Source organism: Puma concolor, chromosome A2 (assembly GCF_028749965.1).
Source record: "Puma concolor isolate L17-30 chromosome A2, mPumCon1.1.hap2, whole genome shotgun sequence".
Lineage (NCBI taxonomy): Eukaryota > Metazoa > Chordata > Mammalia > Carnivora > Felidae > Puma > Puma concolor.
In genome coordinates this window covers 47,440,611-47,459,910 of record NC_141668.1, presented here as the reverse complement: position 1 = coordinate 47,459,910, position 19,300 = coordinate 47,440,611, and positions in this window count along the sequence as shown.

Below are 19,300 nucleotides of genomic sequence, written 5' to 3'. Positions count from 1 at the left end.
AAAATGGGTGCGTTAAAAATACCATCTTGACTTCACAGATTTCTGGAACTGTGAGAAGGCATCCTCATTTATGTACTCTGATGAAGGTAAGTCTGGGAGAAATGTACAAGCCAGTTAAAAGTGGTTCTCTAATTGGATTATGCAAGAGCAGCTTTAGAATCTCAATGCTTTAAATTTCAAAGAATCAGAAACTTCTCTGAGCCCAAAACTGTGGCCAGGAGCAGGGCTTCAGGACATCAAAAAGGAGAGGGGCTGGCAGCACAGTCAAGGTGTGACTTTGGTGGTGACTTTGTCTGTAAGATAGAATCACAGGGCTGCCGTGGGGAAGCAGAGAAATCCATTTATAGGGAGGCTTTCCTAGGTGCTGAGAAGAAAAGAAGCTACTAGCATGTTGAAGGGAGAGATGCAAAGACCCCAGAAGAAGATGTGAATCTGGGGGTCTGTTCCCAGTTAAAGAAGTTGATGACAGTCATAGTTCAGGTTTATTTTAGAAAACATGTGAGCTCTGCTCTAAAGCTGAACATGGCTCTTGCATAGTGTACTCCCAAAGAACCTAAGTCAGCTTCAGGGACTTGGTTTTCCTTTTCAGAACACATTCATTTTGTCCCTCCAGGAAAAACATTTTTACCAAAGACCCTCTTAACTGCAACCTTCACTGCCCACCAGCCCACCAGCCATCCTCCTACTTGTTTGGCGCAAGATAGGCTTGGCCAGATTCCATTCCAATGGCACAGGGCTAATAAGCTTGTCTAGGACTTACGGACCTTCTGAAATAGAAGACCGTGGCTGTAAACACAGTGGTATATCTGGCTTCAAACCAAACTCTCTGTTATTGCCATTCTTTATTTTTCTTACTATTTGCTACTTTAGTTTCCCAAATGGCCTTCAAGGACTAGTCAGACCTGTCAATGTTTTTGAAGTTCCTGCCTCCAAGAGTGGTGGGGGTTGGGACTGGGGCAAGAGGGAAGAGGAAACGTATAAGAAAGATGGCCAATGTGGTGGCCCCATAGGAAGATAACCTCTAGTATTTACTTCTGAAAAGTGGAACAGTTGGCAAACCACTCAGAAGTCAGGGAAAGGATTGTAAAAACAGAAGAAAGAGGAAAAATACTCAACATGTGTTGATTATGAATTTTAATTACTGAGTTATCTGTTCAGCCAAACAGACTGGGAAAGAAATGTGGGCAGGAAGAGCTCTATGAATGTTACAGATGATACAATTCTGTTTTTAGGAAATGCACAATTAGACTGTGTCTATACAACCCAAAGTAAAAGCAGATGTATCCGTCATCAGACTATTTTGATTAATGGGGAAATTTGGAGCTTAAATTATCTGGTTCCGCCAGCTATGTTGATCAAATGAACTGGATCATTGCCAGATCTCCATTTCCCTCCGTGGGGTGTAGACACAACGTTTTGGGTGAGGCAGTTTTAGAGACAGGATTCATCATGTGAAGCAGCAGAATCTAAATGGGAAGGAAAAAGCACCACAGAACAAGTGATAGGGATATTCTTACATTTGGATAACCCATATGAGAGGTCATGGACCTAGTGTACTTCCGAATCACACAGTCAGCTCAGTCGGCCTCATGGTCTCTGGTGTGGAATCATGTTCTTCATAATCCTCCTGAGAGATGGTTCTCCAATTAGGAAAAAGGTCCTCATGCTATTGGTCTGTGATGAGAGGACTAAGTGGACAGAAATAAAGGAGGAGATAGAAGGCCCTTTGACACCCAGGGTAGAACTCTTTCAGGATAGCTCACTCCACGTAGGGGCCTAGGGCCATAAAGATGGACCACTTCTGCCGTCTTACTGACTGGACAGATGTTCTCGCTTGATGTGACAGACCACATCATCTGCCTTCCAGAGTACCCCTGGAGCTACCTGGGATTTCTTTTCCCCCTTCTCTGGAACATATTTGTTTGTTTGTTTATATATATTGGTCACTGCAAATTATGAAGTCAGTATATTCTCTTGCACCTCTGCACTGTTTTTAGAGCACACATCTTAAATGGCACCACTCTTGGAGAAAAGAAGATGATTGGAGGTAGGGAGGATGCTGTTGAACCCAAAACTATCTTTTGAAATATGGCCGTACTGGAATATGGGTCCTTTAACGTCAACTGATGCATAGTCTGAGATATATATTATTGCAAAAATAAGAGAGGCAAGTTAAAAACAAAAAAGGATAATCACAGTGGAAATCATTAATAATAATGAGTGATAAGAAGTGACTGTGATAACCCAGATGTCCATAATGGATGAAAGGAATGACAAATTGCAGTATATGCATACAATGGAATATTGCCTAGCCATGAAAAAGAATTAGGTACTGATATCAGCTACAACATAGGTGCACCTCCAACACATACCAAGTGAAAGAAATGAGACACAAAGGGTTACGTAGTGTATGATTCCATTTATGTGAAATATCCACCATAGGTAAGTCCATAGAGACAGGTGCCAGGAATAGTGGGGGGAGCAAGGGGGATTGACTAGTTAATGAGCATGAGGTTTTCTTTTGGGATGATGAAAATGTTTTGGAAGTAGATAGAGGTGGTGGTTGCTTAACATTATGAATGTATTAAATCCTACTGAACAATACCCTTTAAAATGGCTAATTTTATGTTATGTAAATTTCACCCCCCCCCCAAAAAGTGGCTAGGAAGCAAACATGTTTGAATCATGCTATTCCCACCCATTCCCCTTTCTTGAAGAGATACAGAGAGCTTAGGACTGTTTTGGAGATGGTTCTTATAGCCAGAGTAGGTTTCTTCCCACCCTTCATTTTTGCAGATTAGAAGTGATACAGTAGTTTCACTGAAAGTTAGGAAGAGGGCCAGGTTGGTATCTAAGCTGCTTGATTCTTTTTTTTTTTTTTAATTTTTAAATGTTTATTTATTTATTTATTTTTTGAGAAAGAGAGAATGAGAGAGAGAGAGAGAGAGAGAGAGAGAGAGAGAGACACACAGTGTGAGCGGGGGAGGGGCAGAGAGAAGAGGGAGACCTAGAATCCAAAGCAAGTTCCAGGCTCTGAGCTGTCAGCACACAGCCTGACAGGGGCCTCAAACCCACGAACTATGAGATCATTACCTAAGTTGAAGTCAGATGCTTAACTGACTGAGCCAACCAGGATCCCCTAAGCTGCTTGATTCTCATATCAGGTCTAATCCAGGAACTCACACTGTGTCCTCAGAGTAGGTGATGTCATATTCTGTGATACCCACTCAAAGTGGTGAGGAAAGTTTTAATAGTTTCTTTTCTGCCATGATTTGGACCAATGTATTAAGAGTAATAATAGCAATAATAATACAAAACCAATAATAACAAAAGTTTATTGAGCTGGAATTAGATTCCAGATCCTGGGTGAAAGAAACACTTTCTATGCAATACCTCATTTAATTTTCTGCCAAGCCCTATGAAATCAATGAGGAAACTGAGGTCCAGAAAGGGTAAATAAATTTCCTCCAGATACTGGTGGTGGAGTTGGGTTTGGAGCTATCTCTAGGGCCTACAGTGCTCATAACCAACACACCAGTGGTTTCTAACCTTTGTCTTTCACAAACTAATAAAATTCCCAGAAACTAACAGAAGGTATTTTATTTTGCCAAGTATAAACACTGAGCAACAAACAAATAATACAGGAAACAAACCCTAGTATTTCTTATCATCATTATGAAATCAAATAAAAATATTTTCATACTGAAAAGTAGAAAGGACCTAATCACAGAATAAAGAATGTCTTGTAAAGTGGATGTGTTTAGATTGATGATAAATTCTTCAGCACATTATGAGGAGCGAGTTCTGTGGGAGTCTTAGCCACCTGTCACTGTTCCTCACTGTTCTTTTCAGACTTGCTTGGGCCTACTCCTATGCAAACCATTTCCATTTGACAATGGAATGCTGCTGTGTGGATCCAACTTTTCTGATTTGGTCAATCAAATAACACCCGGTTCAAGACAAGTAAACACTTGATGTTTCATGGTCAGGTGTTTGGTCTCGACTAGGCTCAGTAGCAAGTCTATATCTGCCTTTCTAATGGAGACTTGTTGTTGTCAGAAGTTGGCATGGCTGTACTCCAAACCCCAGGGGAAGTGTTCTCATACTTCTCAGAAGTGTTCTGTGCTTCCCATAGTGGGGCTTTCCAGAGATTCCATTGAGCATCCCTATCTGTCACAGACACTTCCAGTCCAGTTGGATATGATTGGTCATAAAGTCCAAGTGGCTAAGTAGTTTGAATGGCAGCCTAGTTTTAATCAAAACTGACAGCCTCAGAGGGGATTCAAAACTAGGGTCCTAGTAACATATTTATGTTGTTTCTAGAACCCAAAGGGGCTCAGAAAACCTTATGCTTCTTTATGGACAGTGGGTCAGTTAAAATATGTGTCATATTTTAAAAGAGATACTCTGCCATGCTCCCAGACTATCGTACCCTTGGAATCTTCACCAGTGCAGTAGACTCCTGAAATAGTTTGGAGATTTGCTCCCGTATTCTGGCATGCGTACGCCTTTCTAGGGCATCTGGGGTTTCAGCTACTTCCTGTTCTCCAAATCCAATTAGCATAATGTCAATGATGATTTGTACCAGTGTGATAGTCTGTGGAATATCAAGGCAATCAAGATCCCTCTGAACTATTTTATGACAGAGGGCAAAAGAGTAGAAAGAATCCTTATAAAGTATACAGTTGTCCCTTCCATTTGAAGGCAACCTGTTTCTCCTTATCTTTTCTGATCTCTTTCCTGGCTTATTGGGGGCAATTACATATGATGATTAAACACTGCCATCTGGTTTCTACCACCCTGAGATTCCATTATTTTCATTGAAATCAGGAAGTTCAATGCCAGCTTCTACCTTGGACTCCTATATAACACTACCTCAGGGACTTGCAAAGATGCTGGTGCTTCTCTTGCCAATGCATTTCTAAATGCCTTGATAAAGCACCGCCCAGGTCTTCTGATGGAGTGGTTAGGGGATGATGATAATTTGAGTGTTCATGATGGCAGCACATGCCATAAATTACCAGTATCTCATTTTTCCTTGGCAAGGAGTTTACGCTTTCCTAAAATGCGTGGGCAACTCATTCCCAGAATCCCATTTTGAGAATTCTTTTTTCTAGAACTACTCTGTATTAGTCAAGATCCTGGCAAGAAACAGATGGCACACTTAAATGGGATAACATTGAAGAGTTTAATAAGGGAAGCAATCCTCACCTTTAGGCCTGAAGAGGCAAGAGAAGGAACTGTGAGAAGCTGGAAGGAGGTACATCTGTGCAAAAAGGGGGCCCAGCAGGAACTGTGGCCTTAAGCTGAGAAATGCCACCACTGCAAAAACTATATTCCAGTTGGCTGTCTCTTCCCCCACATTTCAGTCAAGGTCCTCACCAATCCTTTTGGGATTTCCCTTTAGTTAAACCCAACTGGAAGCCAGAGAGCGATAACTCCTGGTATTCCTCTGTGGAGGTGAGCCTGATGGACAGAGCATGGTGAAGAGTGGATCTAGACGGGCAAATGTAGAAGACCCAGAACTTAGGCTAAGGATTCTGCATTCTGGAGTCACCGAGAATTCATGGCAACTTTTTTTCCCCCTTCCTGATTTTTATTTAAATTTCAGTTACTTAACATACAGTGTAATAGTCATTTCCGGTGTAGAATTTAGTGATTCAACCTTACATGAAACAATACAACAACTAGTGCTCATCACATGTAACCTCCTTAATCCCCGTCACCTATTTCACCCATCTCCCTGCCCACCTCCCCTCTGATAACTCATCAGTTTGTTCTATATAGTTAAGAGTCCATTTCTTGGTTTTCCTCACTCCCTCCACCCCGCCCCCCCCAGCCACCCTGTTCATTTGTTTTGTTTCTTAAATTCCACATCTAAGTGGAATCATATGGTGTTTGTCGTTCTCTGACTGACTGATTTTGCTTAGCATAATACACTCTAGTTCCATCCATGTCATTGCAAATGGCAAGATTTCATTCTTTTTTATGGCTGAGTAATATTCCATTGTAAATATATATGACTTCTTCATTCATCATCCGTCAGTGGACATTTGGGCTCTTTCCATAGTTTGGCTATTCTTGATAATGCTGCTATAAAAATGGGGATGCACGCATCCCTTTGGATCAGTATTTTTGTATCCTTTGGGTAAATACCTAGTAGTGCAATTGCTGGATCAGAGGGTAGTTCTATTTTTAACTTTTATTTTTGAGAGATTGAGAGAGAGAGAGAGAGACAATCTTAAGCAGGCTCCATGTTCAGCACAAAGCCCTATGCAAGGCCTGATCTCACAACCCTGAGATCATGACCTGAGCCAAAATCAAGAGTCAAGACACTTAACCAACTGAGCCACCCAGGCACCCCTATTTTTAACTTTTGAGGAACCTCCATACAGTGTTCCACAGTGGTTGTACCAGTTTGCATTCCCAACAGCATAAAAGGGTTCTCCTTTCTCCACGTTGTCACCAATACCTGTTGTTTCCTGTGTTGTTAATTTTAGCCATTCTGACAGGTGTGAGGTGATATCTTATTGTGGTTTTGATTTGTATTTCCCTGATGATGAGTCGTGTTGAGGATGTCAGCAGAAGAGGATGTCTTCTTTGGAAAAATGTCTATTCATGTCTTCTGCCCATTTTTTAACTGGATTATTTCTTTTGGGGTGTTGAGTTTTAGAAGTTTTTTATATATTTTGGATCCTAACCCTTTATCAGATATGTCATTTGCAAATATCTTCTCCCATTCATTTTGAAGGTTGCCTTTAAAAAAAATTTTTTTACATTTATTTTTGAGAGACAGAGAGAGACAGAGCACAAGTGGGGGAGGAGCAGAGAATGGGACACAGAATCTGAAGCAGGCTCCAGTCTCTGAGCTGTCAGCACAGAGCCCGACAAGGAGCTTGAACCAACAAACCGTGAGATCATGATCTGAGTTGACGTCAGATGCTTAACTGACTGAGCGACCCAGGGGCCCCTCGAAGGTTGCCGTTTAGTTCTGTTGATTGTTTCCTTTGCTATGCAGAAGTTTTTGTTTTGAAGAAGTCTGAATAGTTGGTTTTTGCTTTTGTTTCCCTTACCTCAGGAGGCATATCTAGTAAGAAGTCACTATGGCCAATGTCAAAGAGTTTAATGCATGGCAACTTTTTTGAGTTGAGACAATATTATTAGACTATGTTTTAGGATAATGGTAGCATGCAATTGAATTTTGAGTAGTTTAGAGAAGGGAGATCTACTAGGACTCCAACAGTTGGAATGTTCATGACATTCAGGTGTTGCAATGGGAATGGAGAAGATGGGGAAGATGCTTGGAAAGAAAATATTGAGTGTATACATGTCTTATATTCCAATCAGGTGATACAGAGTTGCTGTGTGCAGACTAGAGATTCCATCTGATGCTGTATTAGTGAACCCAGTCAGGAGGCTGTGAGGACGACACACTGTAGCAGATTGCCTCGGAGTTCGGCTTTTGAAGTTAGAAAACCAAATAGATGTGAAGAGCACTTGGTCTGTCCTCATTTCTATGCACATGGAGAGCTCATATTAATATCAAAGGAAGGCAGTTGTGTATGTGAAGGAGAAATAATTTACTTTGGGCTCCTTATTTGTCAAACTCCATCAGGATTTTCTTCTTCTTGCTCATGAAAATGACAGAATTCAATTTAAAAGCTTTGACAGCATGGGATGAAATTCGATGCCAGAGGTGGTAGCAGTAATAATAAAAGCTAATATTTATTTGGTATTACAATGACCTAGGCAATACACTTTGCCTTATTGCCTTATTGATCACTGACAAGAAACCTATAAGATGGTATTCTTTATCATCACCATTTCCCAGATGAGGAGACAGAGCCTTAGCTGAGGCAAATGTAAGGTCACACAGAGAGGAAGAGACAAAGTTGGTTCTCTAAAGCAGGACCAGCCAGCTCTAAAGGCTGTACTCTTAGTAACTTTTATTCTCTATCATATCTTGATAACATTTACCCTGATGACTATCTATTGCCTTTTAATTATGTATGCTTGTGCGCTGTGTATACTCAGTGCATTTCAAACTTTTGCCTGAGTGGTTCAGTCGGTTAAGCGTCCAGCTTTGGCTCAGGTCATGATCTCATGGTTTGTGGGTTCGAGTCCCGCTTCGGGCTCTGTGCCGACAGCTCAGCGCCTGGAGTCTGCTTTGGATTCTGTGTCTCCCTCTCTCTCTGCCCCTCCCCTGCTCATGCTCTGTCTCTGTCTCTCTGTCTCTGTCTCTCAAAAAACAAACAAACAAACAAACAAACAAACAACTTTGGCTATTCAATGCTGCCATCAAACTCAGGTTTTAAAAAATTAGTAATTAGTATAATTAATTTTCCATTGGATGAGAAATTGACCAGGGCTCAGTCTGAGATATTTGAGTCATAGATAAGAGTGAACAAAATAATTATTGTTGCTATTAACCAAGACTAACTTTGGGCCAGACACTGTTGTAAGTGCTCTCCATATATTGTCTCATCTTATCCTCACAACACATTCTAGGAGAGACACTAATAGGGTCTTCTGTGACTTAGCAATTTAGCAACAAGGTAGGAAAATTGCCCTCAGATTGAAAGAGTGCATTAACACTTATTTTAATATTTTCACATAAAATGACACTTTAAAAGCAGTATTTTGTCAGGACCAGTCAATTACCCATCCATAATTTCAGGTTCATTCATTCATTCATTCATTCAAAAACTACTGCCATCTAATATTTATGAAGTTCTGTTCTCTGTAATGGGTCTATTCTCAGTAATGGGACACACCCATGGATATTACAGCCTTGGCTTTTCAGATGCCTCCTTCTTAGCAGGGGGAGAGCTGAGGCCCCTCTACATGCGACCCACATTCACAGTCCTAGTGAAAAGTGAATGAAAGAATCTGAATGAATCCAATTTTGACTGATAAAGAGATATAATAACTACATTTTATTAACACTTAGGATCGAATTGTTCATTGAGTTTTGGTTGATACCATGGCACTGAGTATGCTGCATTGTCCTAATTAAGAACAGGATTTTGCCTCTCCCAAACTCTAGCTGTAATCAAATTCCTGCTTTCTTGACCCACTCAGAGGTTCAGAAAATGAATTGCATTCAAATGTTATCTTTAAATGGGACTTATTTTTTTAACAGAAAGATGTTACCTTTCTTTGAGATGATAATATTGTTTACAATGAATAGTGTACCATTTAATATGAGAACTAAACATTATTCTTTAAACAATCATTGAGGAGCAGTAAACGCCACTTAGTCACCCCCATGAGCAAGGACCGTTAGGTAACACTGTGAAAATACTTCTGTAGCTTCCCTCCTTTATTTAGAAAGAGAAAGAAATGATTTCTTAATGTATCAGTCACAATCTCTTCTATACGTTGGAGTAATACGTTTTAGTACTCAATCTGCAATCAGAGCCATGCGACACATCGTACTGACCATAGAATATCAATCCCCAGGAAGAGTTGATAGATCTGTATCTATGTGTATCCTACAAACTGTTTGTGCAAACCATCACTTCGATACAGCATCAAACTTACCCAGGGAGAAGAAATCACATTTCGTCAGAGAACAGGTTTTCCATCTGATTTGTTCCCAGAACATGTAAAAAACATAGCAGATTGCATGCTGCATTGACTAGGGAACATACATATGCATTTAAATCACTTATGTTTTACTTTTTTTATGATGCATTGGTGAATTGTATCCCTTTTGCATTTGTAATTAGAAGGTGGAACAGATGTGATGGCTTTGTTTAAAGGGATATGTCCATTAAAATAACCTGTACTACCAAGTAATTGTTTCCTCTCACAAGGGAGTGTGTCCATTGTGATACCATTTTTGAGCCCTTTAAATAGATGATGAAGAAAAAATGTGTGTCTTAGAGGAAATGTTGATGGATTATGCAAGTCAGAAGTTTTTGTGATGAGGTTCACTGTTTTTATAAATTTGTTTTTGTTTTTATTTTCTTCTTTTTATCTGGAAATGCAGCATCAACAAAGAAACATTTATTCCTTCCAACCTCACTTTTTGTTCTCAAAGTGAGATGAATTATCAAACTTATCTGTATTTCAAAAGACACCAAGACTTTTTATTTTTAACAAGCTGTGATACAGTAAAAGTGAATATTCAACCAGCACATACTTGGTGATCAAATATAGTTGATATTAGCCTTGGCTTTTTGTTTGAACCTAAATAAAATGTGGATTTTTATTTTGATCAATAACAGCTTTCTGGAGATCTGCAGTTATGCTTGATTTAGACAGACTGTGACAGCCAACGCAGTAGCCGGCAGACAATTCTTTAATATATGAACTCGACTGACCCAATTACCCACCTCCCACCCCCAATGCAAACAGCATCTCCAGCAAACCCTTTCACCATTTTATTTTTGCAACGTCAATGCACTTATGATAAAGATTTAACTAAAATTAGTCTTTGTAGAACAGATGCATATTAATTTCTTGTACCGCTCTAATTAAACACCTCTGTCTTTGAGTCACCAATGCTGGTAGACACATCCTCAAGTTCAAAGCTGCCATTTTTTTAAAAAGGGAATTTTAAAATCAGAAACACGGCATGGTCTGTACATAGCTGAAAAAGGTAGTATGTTTTCACACAAATTCCATTTAGGATATATCATTGCCAAAAATAACAATTCTTTGGGGGTGCCTGGGTGGCTCAGTCGGTTAAGCGTCCGACTTCGGCTCAGGTCATGATCTCACTGTCCGTGAGTTCGAGCCCTGCATCGGGCTCTGTGCTGACTGCTCAGAGCCTGGAGCCTGTTTCAGATTCTGTGTCTCCCTCTCTCTCTGCCCCTCCCCTGTTCATGCTCTGTCTCTCTCTGTCTCAAAAATAAATAAACATTAAAAAAAATTAAAAAAAAAAACAATTCTTTGTTGATATGAAGCATTCAGAAAGGCTTCATCCAGGAAGAAGTGTTGGTGCAGATCATGTTTTGATGATTATGATGTTCAGTCTAGTAATTTGCACTTTCATCCAGAAGAAGGCTGCTGTGAGCCCCAGGAGCACCAGTCTTGTGCCCTATGAGACAGGTGGAAAGAAAATCCTTTCTAACTCCTGTAACCAGATCCTGGAGATGGTCAGTATATATATAATTGAATGCTAAGCAAACATATTTTGAGGCTTGCTTCTCTTGGCTTGACGGTTTTGCAGGGGAGAAAATGTTTTCCTCAACCCTCTTAGAGTCCCTGGCGGGGTCTGAAAAGGAAATTGACAAAGACAGATTAACAGGACAAAAGCACACAAATTTATTAAATAAAAGTTTTAGGGGCGCCTGGGTGGCGCAGTCGGTTGAGCGTCCGACTTCAGCCAGGTCAGGATCTCGCGGTCCGGGAGTTCGAGCCCCGCGTCAGGCTCTGGGCTGATGGCTCAGAGCCTGGAGCCTGTTTCCGATTCTGTGTCTCCCTCTCTCTCTGCCCCTCCCCCGTTCATGCTCTGTCTCTCTCTGTCCCAAAAATAAATAAAAACGTTGAAAAAAAAAAAAAAGTTTTATGTGATACTGGAGGCTTCATAAGGAAACGAAGAGCCAGAACAAACAGTTTGACCAGAGGATTCTTATGCTAGGTTTGATGAAGAGTGGGCAGCCACATAGACATATAAGTTAGTAGTATGAAATGAGTGTGGTAAAGCAGGGGGAACCTTAGCAAGGCCTGTTTGTTAAGATGGTGTTCCTTTGTTTTCAACAATAGGAGGCTTCTTTCCTCCGGGTATAGGGAGGGCTCCCTTTACAGGAGGATTTTATGACCTGTTTCAGTGGAGAAGGGTGAGGGGAAAGGGCAAAGTGACCCTTCTGGTTCTGCTGTTTTCTCAAATTCCTTCAGCTTGAAATATTCAGTATGCAGGGTGCCCGATTTTGGAGTACTGCATCCTGCACCCCCTCGGTTTGGCTTTATTAAAATATAGAACAGCTAGCTTTTTGTTTTAGCTGTCAAGATTTATCTCCATTCCATGTTTTCCTTGTTTTACTAGTCATGGCTCTGATTTTCTATTTCTGTAATAAACTTATTGAATTTACACTGTTTATTGTAGCTTTCGTATCTTATTTGGAAGAAGATATGTAGACGTACACAGGTCACTGATCGCGAATTGAACTGACCAAACGAAGCCTTTAATTTTTTACTAGCCATTGATTTTCCATTTGCAGAAGAGAAATAATGATACGTTTTCTTCAACTGCATTATAGAATCTGTGTTTCCTGTAAATCCATATTTTAGAACTGCTTTAAAGGTTTGTTCAAAATGCCAATTAAGTAGTTGTTGGCAAATGATAGATAGATACTAGTAGCAAAGATATTACAAGAAGAATAGTAAACTCAATTTATTAAATTGATATTCTATTTGTTAGCTAATTATTTCTGGATATCATATAAACAGACATTCAGGGAATATGTTATGGAGCATCTTTGGGGAGTAGCTTTTAGTCTGATAGAAATCTGAGTTTATTTAGATATAATCCTATCTGAAACTTTGACTTTTAAGGATTGTTTCTAAGGCTATTATTTGATTGTTTACTTAGACCAGTTTCATGTTAAAATTTAACATTCATTAGACAATAAAATAGGTGTAATTACTATGATATTCAAAATAAAAAGTTGAACTCTCCCAGATTAGTTAATTTTAAACTAATTGATATTAAGTGTAAATGGCTTTATTCTATAATAGCCAAAAAAATGCACAGAAGGCTCAGTACGCTATAAAGCTTACAAGTGCTCATAAATCCACTCATATAAAATATCATTATCTCTTTCAAGCCCAGGGGTTTGGGGAATGACGAGGAAGAGTTTCAAGATAGTTCTCTGATCAATGAGAAAGCTGTCTTTTGGGGGCCCTTCTCAGAGCACCTTTTCAGTGAGCATTGCCTTCTGTGGGGTCACCCTGTGAGCCCCTGGCAGCCATGTTGGTAGGGTGGGGTAGATTCTGCCCCTCTGCCCACAGAAGGTCAGATGGACACTGGGCCACCCTTGCATGTGGTTATAACTGGGGATATCTACACATAAGTGCCCTGGGGCAGCCTTATTCAGAAAGAATCAGAGAGAAGAGACCAGACAATGTACCAGAGAGAGGAGTTTTACAACCTTTGATATTTATAGCAATGTTCTATCATTGATAGAATGAACATAAGAAAAACCAGTGTTTGGCAATGTAACCTCCACTGAGTTCTTTGATTTAAATCCTGCTGCTTGGGGAGAAAGAGGTTAGATTGGATTGCTCCTAAGACAGTATTCTATGAGGCTATATTTGAATGGTTTTTTCTTCAAATTTTATGAAAACACATTTATTTCCATTAAAGGAAATTGTGAGACAAGCAATAGTTGGTAGTCACTAAATTGTTTGATTTTTGATACTTCTATTTAGATTTACCATAGCTAAGAAGAAATTGAGACTTTTATTTTCTCTTCTGATAACGCAAGTAAAAATGGATGTACTTTATTATCTACGACAGGAGAAATCCTTTTATCTGTCCCATTGAAAATTTTAATCATTTGAAAATGAGGATACTGGAAGAGGATTTTTTCAAGATTCTAGAACAACTACAGTAGCTAAGGAGAGGTTTTCTGACATGTAGAAGCCCTCCTTCTCTCTCTCCAGAGAATGCACCACTTTCTTCCCATTTGACTCTTCTTTCCTAAATGACCCATGTTCTTGGGCTCAAACTTCTCTTCTGTTTTTCTATTTTTTCTTTTGGCAATTTAATCTCCTCTCATTGTTTCAATGATGACCCCAAATCTGTAATTTCACCCTTTCTTCTAAGACATAAATATCTCAAGCATATATATGAGCAAACTTTTCCAAAAGGGAACGTATAATATATTTCCAAACATATACTGTGTGTATATGGTGCGCGTGTGTATATATGTCAATTGACTGTGTATTTCCAAAACCATTTGAAATTGCTGGCCTTCCATAGCTCTAGAACTGCATTGGTCAGCATCCTTTCCTAGACCTGTTTTTCCCCTCTCTTCCTATTGCCAGAATTAATTCCATCATCCCATCCTTCCAGACTGCATAATCATAACCTTTTAGTCATCTGTCTCTCAGCTCTTCAGTTCTTCTTCCTTCCCCTGTCTCCCATGGCAAAGCCATCTGCTGGGTCTCAATGAGTTCACCACTTCTGTGTCTGTCTTTTCTTGGCCTTCTTTACCCACTCACTCTGCTCTATTGCATTGGGTTGCCAGCCCTTCCCTCTTCCAACTGATCATCATATCACTTCCAGATTACCCTTTTGCAAACACAACTGTGATTTTGTTACAGTGCCACCAAGATATTTCAATGGCTTTCCTTTGCATTCAGCCTAAAATGCAATCTTGTTATGTTGGCCCTGACCTACACTCAGTCTTTCTTCCCTCTGCCCAGCTGGTACCTCTGCTTTTCTGCAGTCGTGTGCTTAACATGTGAAAAACATCCACTCTTCCAGCTACATGTGCCCATCTTCTACTCCAAAGGCCATTATTCAAACCACCTAGACAGAGCTTTCTCCAAGACTCCCAGCTGGAAGGACACTTCCAGCGCTTTGATTGAGGTAACATGCTTTTTCTCTTTTACCTATTGTATTAATTTACCAGAGCTGCCATAACAAAGTGCCAAAGACAAGGCAGCTCAAACAACAGAAAGTTATTTTCTCACGGTTCTGGAGGCTAGAAGGACCAGAGTGAGGTGTCCACAGGATTCGTTTCCTCTGAGGCCTCTCACCTGGGCCTGCAGGTGGCCGTCTCCTCCCTATCTTCACATGGTCTTCCCTCTGTGTGTCTATGTCCCTTCTTAATGTCCTATTCTTTTTATCTTAAAATTGTTTTTTAATGTTTATTTATTTTTGAGAGAAAGAGAGACAAAGCACGAGCAGGGGAGGAACAGAGAGAGAGACACACACAGAATCCAAAGCAGGCTCCAGGATCTGAGCCGTCAGCACAGAGCCGGACGCGGGACTTGAACTCATGAATTGTGAGATCATTACCTAAGCCGAAGTTGGATGCTTAACTGACTGAGCCACCCAGGCGCCCAATAATGTCTTCTTTTTAAAAGGACACCAGTCACATTGGATTAGGGCCCACCCTGATAACCTCATTTTAGCTTAATTACCTCTGCAAAAAGCCTGCATTTAAATCCAGTCACGTTTTCAGGTACTGGGTGTTGGGGCTTCAACATATGAATTTTAGGGGGACACAGGTCAGCCCCTAACACCTCTCTTTGCAGCATGTCTCACTTTAGACATTGCATTCTAGCCTTTTTGTGTGTGCATATCATAAAATTCCTAATTTATTCTTTTTTCTTTTTTATTTATTTTTTTTAACGTTTATTTATTTTTAAGACAGTGAGAGACAGAGCATGAACGGGGGAGGGTCAGAGAGAGGGAGACACAGAACCTGAAACAGGCTCCAGGCTCTGAGCTGTCAGCACAGAGCCCGACGCGGGGCTCGAACTCACGGACCGTGAGATCATGACCTGAGCCGAAGTCGGCCGCTTAACCGACTGAGCCACCCGGGCACCCCCCTAATTTATTCTTAATATGAGGTGGCAGGGTCCACATTTTCTCTATGACCTTTTGTTTTTTGAATGCAGAAGACAATTGGCAGAATTTTGTTAAAGTTAATCCATTTCATTCAATAATTTGCCATATTGTTGCTATCACCATTAATATTATTGTCATTACTATTTCTTTTTAGGGAAGACCACACTTTTAAAAAAATCTGGCTTGGATTTCAATGATGTTTAACTCTATAATTAAAGCTCTTTTTTCCTTACCAAAAGGCAACCCCTTAATCACAAGAGAAACAGAAACAACTGAGATTTAGTTGCAGAAATTGATCTCCACCGGAAACAATTCATAGTCAATAATTCTTTCAAGGTTGTACTCTTACTTGGGGCCTCTTTTGGGAGAGGGGACTGTGTCTCATTAATGTTTGCTTAAAACAGATAATATGCCCTACTGCATCATAGAAGGAAGATAAGGTCTAGCCCCTAGAGAACAAGTTGATGATCCTCCAGGAAAGGAACTGTTATGGCTTCGTGGTGACAGAGTCATTCTGGTAAGGTCAGGATTCAGAGTCACTGGCCCTCCTGCCCTGGCCAGTCAGCAGTAAAAAGGTCTAATCAGGTGAATGGGAGAGGTGGTCACTAGCTTCTAGTTAGAATCTCTAGCTCAGGAATGTCTGTGTTGGGATAAGCTGGAGCTGGAAGGTGATGGTACAGAATCTGGAGAAAGTGGCTAAGAAAAAGCAGGTGTGGAAAAAGACACAGTTTTCCCACAGGGGACCCATAGAAAGGTGGTTCTCCCAGTCAAGGGCAGTCCTGGGCTTTGCTTTGAGAAGAGAATACACTGAGTGGGTTCTGTAGTTTTCATATAACAATTGGAACGATACTGAACAAGTGGAAAGTTAAATCAGAGTTGCCATCTTTTGTTCAGAAAACACTGCCAGAACACATGTGTGCAAGGCAATGGGACAAGTGCTGCAACAACGACAAAAATAAAGCTGTCTGAGGTGTGATGCTGACCAGAAGGAGAAATCTAGCAGTGACCTTCAGACCCCTGTACCCCACAGAGTGCTGTGTCCAAGGGGCCCTGTGGCAGGAAGGATGGATTCTGGCTGCCGGAAGTAGGGAAAGCATTTCTCAGTCCTTTCCTCTCAGTTCTCAGCGTGTCCTTTGCACCTCCATGTTACCACTCAGCCTGGCCCATTCCAGACACTTGCTTATCTTCCTTATCTTTCTTGGTGGTGTGAGAAATGGAAGTTTGAGAGGCTACAGTCCTGCCTCACAGTTGCCTAGTGTATGTGGAATTGCGTCACTCTGTCTTGGTTCAGAAAGGTGGAAAAAATTTGGGGAACGGTGAGCTAAGACGGGTGGTAAGGGTAAGGTGTTTTAGTCAGAAGGTGGGAGCAGAGTTACAACAAGAAGCAATTTTAGTGCACAGCTTAAAGCAGATGATAGAAAGAGCATCAACATTGCCAAGGACCTCAAGAACGTAGCTGGAAGCCCTCTGCCAAATAGGTTAGTCTGCAGAATTGGGAAGCTTAAATCCTTTCCTATTATCTAGTCAAGCTCAACCGGAGCATATGAAAGAATAATGAATAACTAGAGGGTCTTAAATTTCTGGAAAGTAGAAAGATCAAGTAAACTCAGCACTCTCCCCTGCCCCCAACCCATAGAGTTGAATGTCAAACGTGTAGAAAAACCTTTTCTTTAAACTTTGCTTTTGGTGTTTTGGTCTATAAGTGATGAAGATGGAGAGAGATGCTATCCCAAAGAGGAAAGTTTGTAGGAACAAGAGTAGTTGAGCCCAAGCATTTGTGATGCTTTTAGACTTGCACAAAACCGTCACATTCAAGGACTGTCCCACGTGAATCAGCCAGGCGAGCCAATACCCATTGTACAAAAGGGTGTGATAATGGTGGTCCAGCAAGTACTGAGTGAAGGGGCCCAGGGGCCTTAGGCTGTGATAAGGGATACTCTGATGCCAGAAGACAACCCACATGTAATACCCAAAGGAGTTTGTCCCACTGGAAATACGTCTTACCTCCTGCCACCACCCCCATTGTCATAGCACATTGCCCAAAACGCTTTATGACGTATTTCTGTGACAGTGTTTCATAAACACTCAATACAGTACCTTGCACATAGGAGATATGTAATACATTTTATAAGATGATAAAAAAAATTAGAATTTTTTTTCAAGGTACATCTGGCATGTGAATAATAAGGACTCCATTCAGACAAATAGATTTGAATAGGTGTCAATTGTTTGGATAATTCTTGGAAATAAGGCTACTAAGAAATATGAAGGATTTTAGTCAGGATTTTGCACATTGTTATCATTAGTTACACTAACTAACTAGCTGCTGGGTATTCTGCTAATGGGACAGGAAGGAGTTTCCTAAAAGAAGCTATTCCATTAGTAAATTAAAAACTCAATAAGAAGATTCCGTATTTCCTGAGCTCTGCTTACGTGTCAGACACTGTTGCAGGCACTTTTCAATGATTAACTCCTTTAATAATCCCAAGAACCCTGTGAGGTAGAAACTACTATTATCCCAATTTTGAACATGACAAAACTGAGGAATAAAGAGCTGAAGTAATGTGCCCAAGAGCACATCAATGTCATTAATGAGCCAGGCTTTGAACCTGTGGAAATCTATACTCTGACTCCAGGTTTTGAGCTCCTGTACTATTTCTACTGCTTGTCAACTTAGTCTTCTAATGATAAATTGTTAAGTTTCCCTAAATCATTACAAAATACGGTTCAAACATCTCTGACAGAGAAACGTTAACTCCCAAGGGCACGGTGGAATTCTAGGTCCTTCTTAGGACTTTGGAAATATGGATACAACATTTTTTTGTTAAGTTAAATTCATTAGCATAGACAAGCACATCAAGCAATTCAGGCCTCGAGTAGATTCTTTGGTCTCAATTCTCTGGCTAGCATTTCACAATGATCATTGCCAAATGTCAGACTCAAAGTGTTACCGAACAGGCATAGACTATAAAAAGACTCAGTTTTGTCTCATGGCCAATCTTTCTAGTATGGAAACTCAACTCTGGCATATAATTACAAATTGATACACTGCTATGGTGGATGGAAGATTCCTCATGACTATTGACATGTTTGATAAACACAGATCAGTGACTAAAATGACACAGATAATTAAAGATGGGCTAGTGGAATACCCTTTTAAGATGAACATATATAGATCTTATGAGATACTGATCCACTTTGCCCCTGTAAAATTTGAGTAAAACCTCTACAGAATTAAGAGATATAAATTGGTGCATAATACTTCATCCAACTTTTGCAGATGTCTATATTAGGGCAATTATCCAAGTCAAAGTAGCAAAACACACACACACACACACACACACACACACACACACACACACAGAGAGAGAGAGAGAGAGAGAGAGAGAGAGAGAGAGAGAGAAATTTTAGTCTCCTGTCACTGAGAGGTCCTAGACAAGCTGACTTGTCATCAACTTCCTGATTGTCTCTTCCTCTTTCTCTCTTTATCTGTCTCGCTCTTTCTCCTCTGCTTCCCTCTATGCTGGTTTTTATCAGGAAATATCTCACACCTCATAGCAGCAAAGATCACCCCCTATCTCCATCAACTGTCACTATTCATCATTTTAGAAGGAGAAAGAACCTCTTTTCTCTGACATACTTATCCCCTCTCTCTGGGACTCTGGGCAGCCCCACCCAGGGAAGAGGGCAGGAGGGGGAGACGGAGCCTCTCCAGATGACAGCCATGTAGCAGGTGGGGAGGAAGTGCAGATCCAAAGAAAGAGAAGC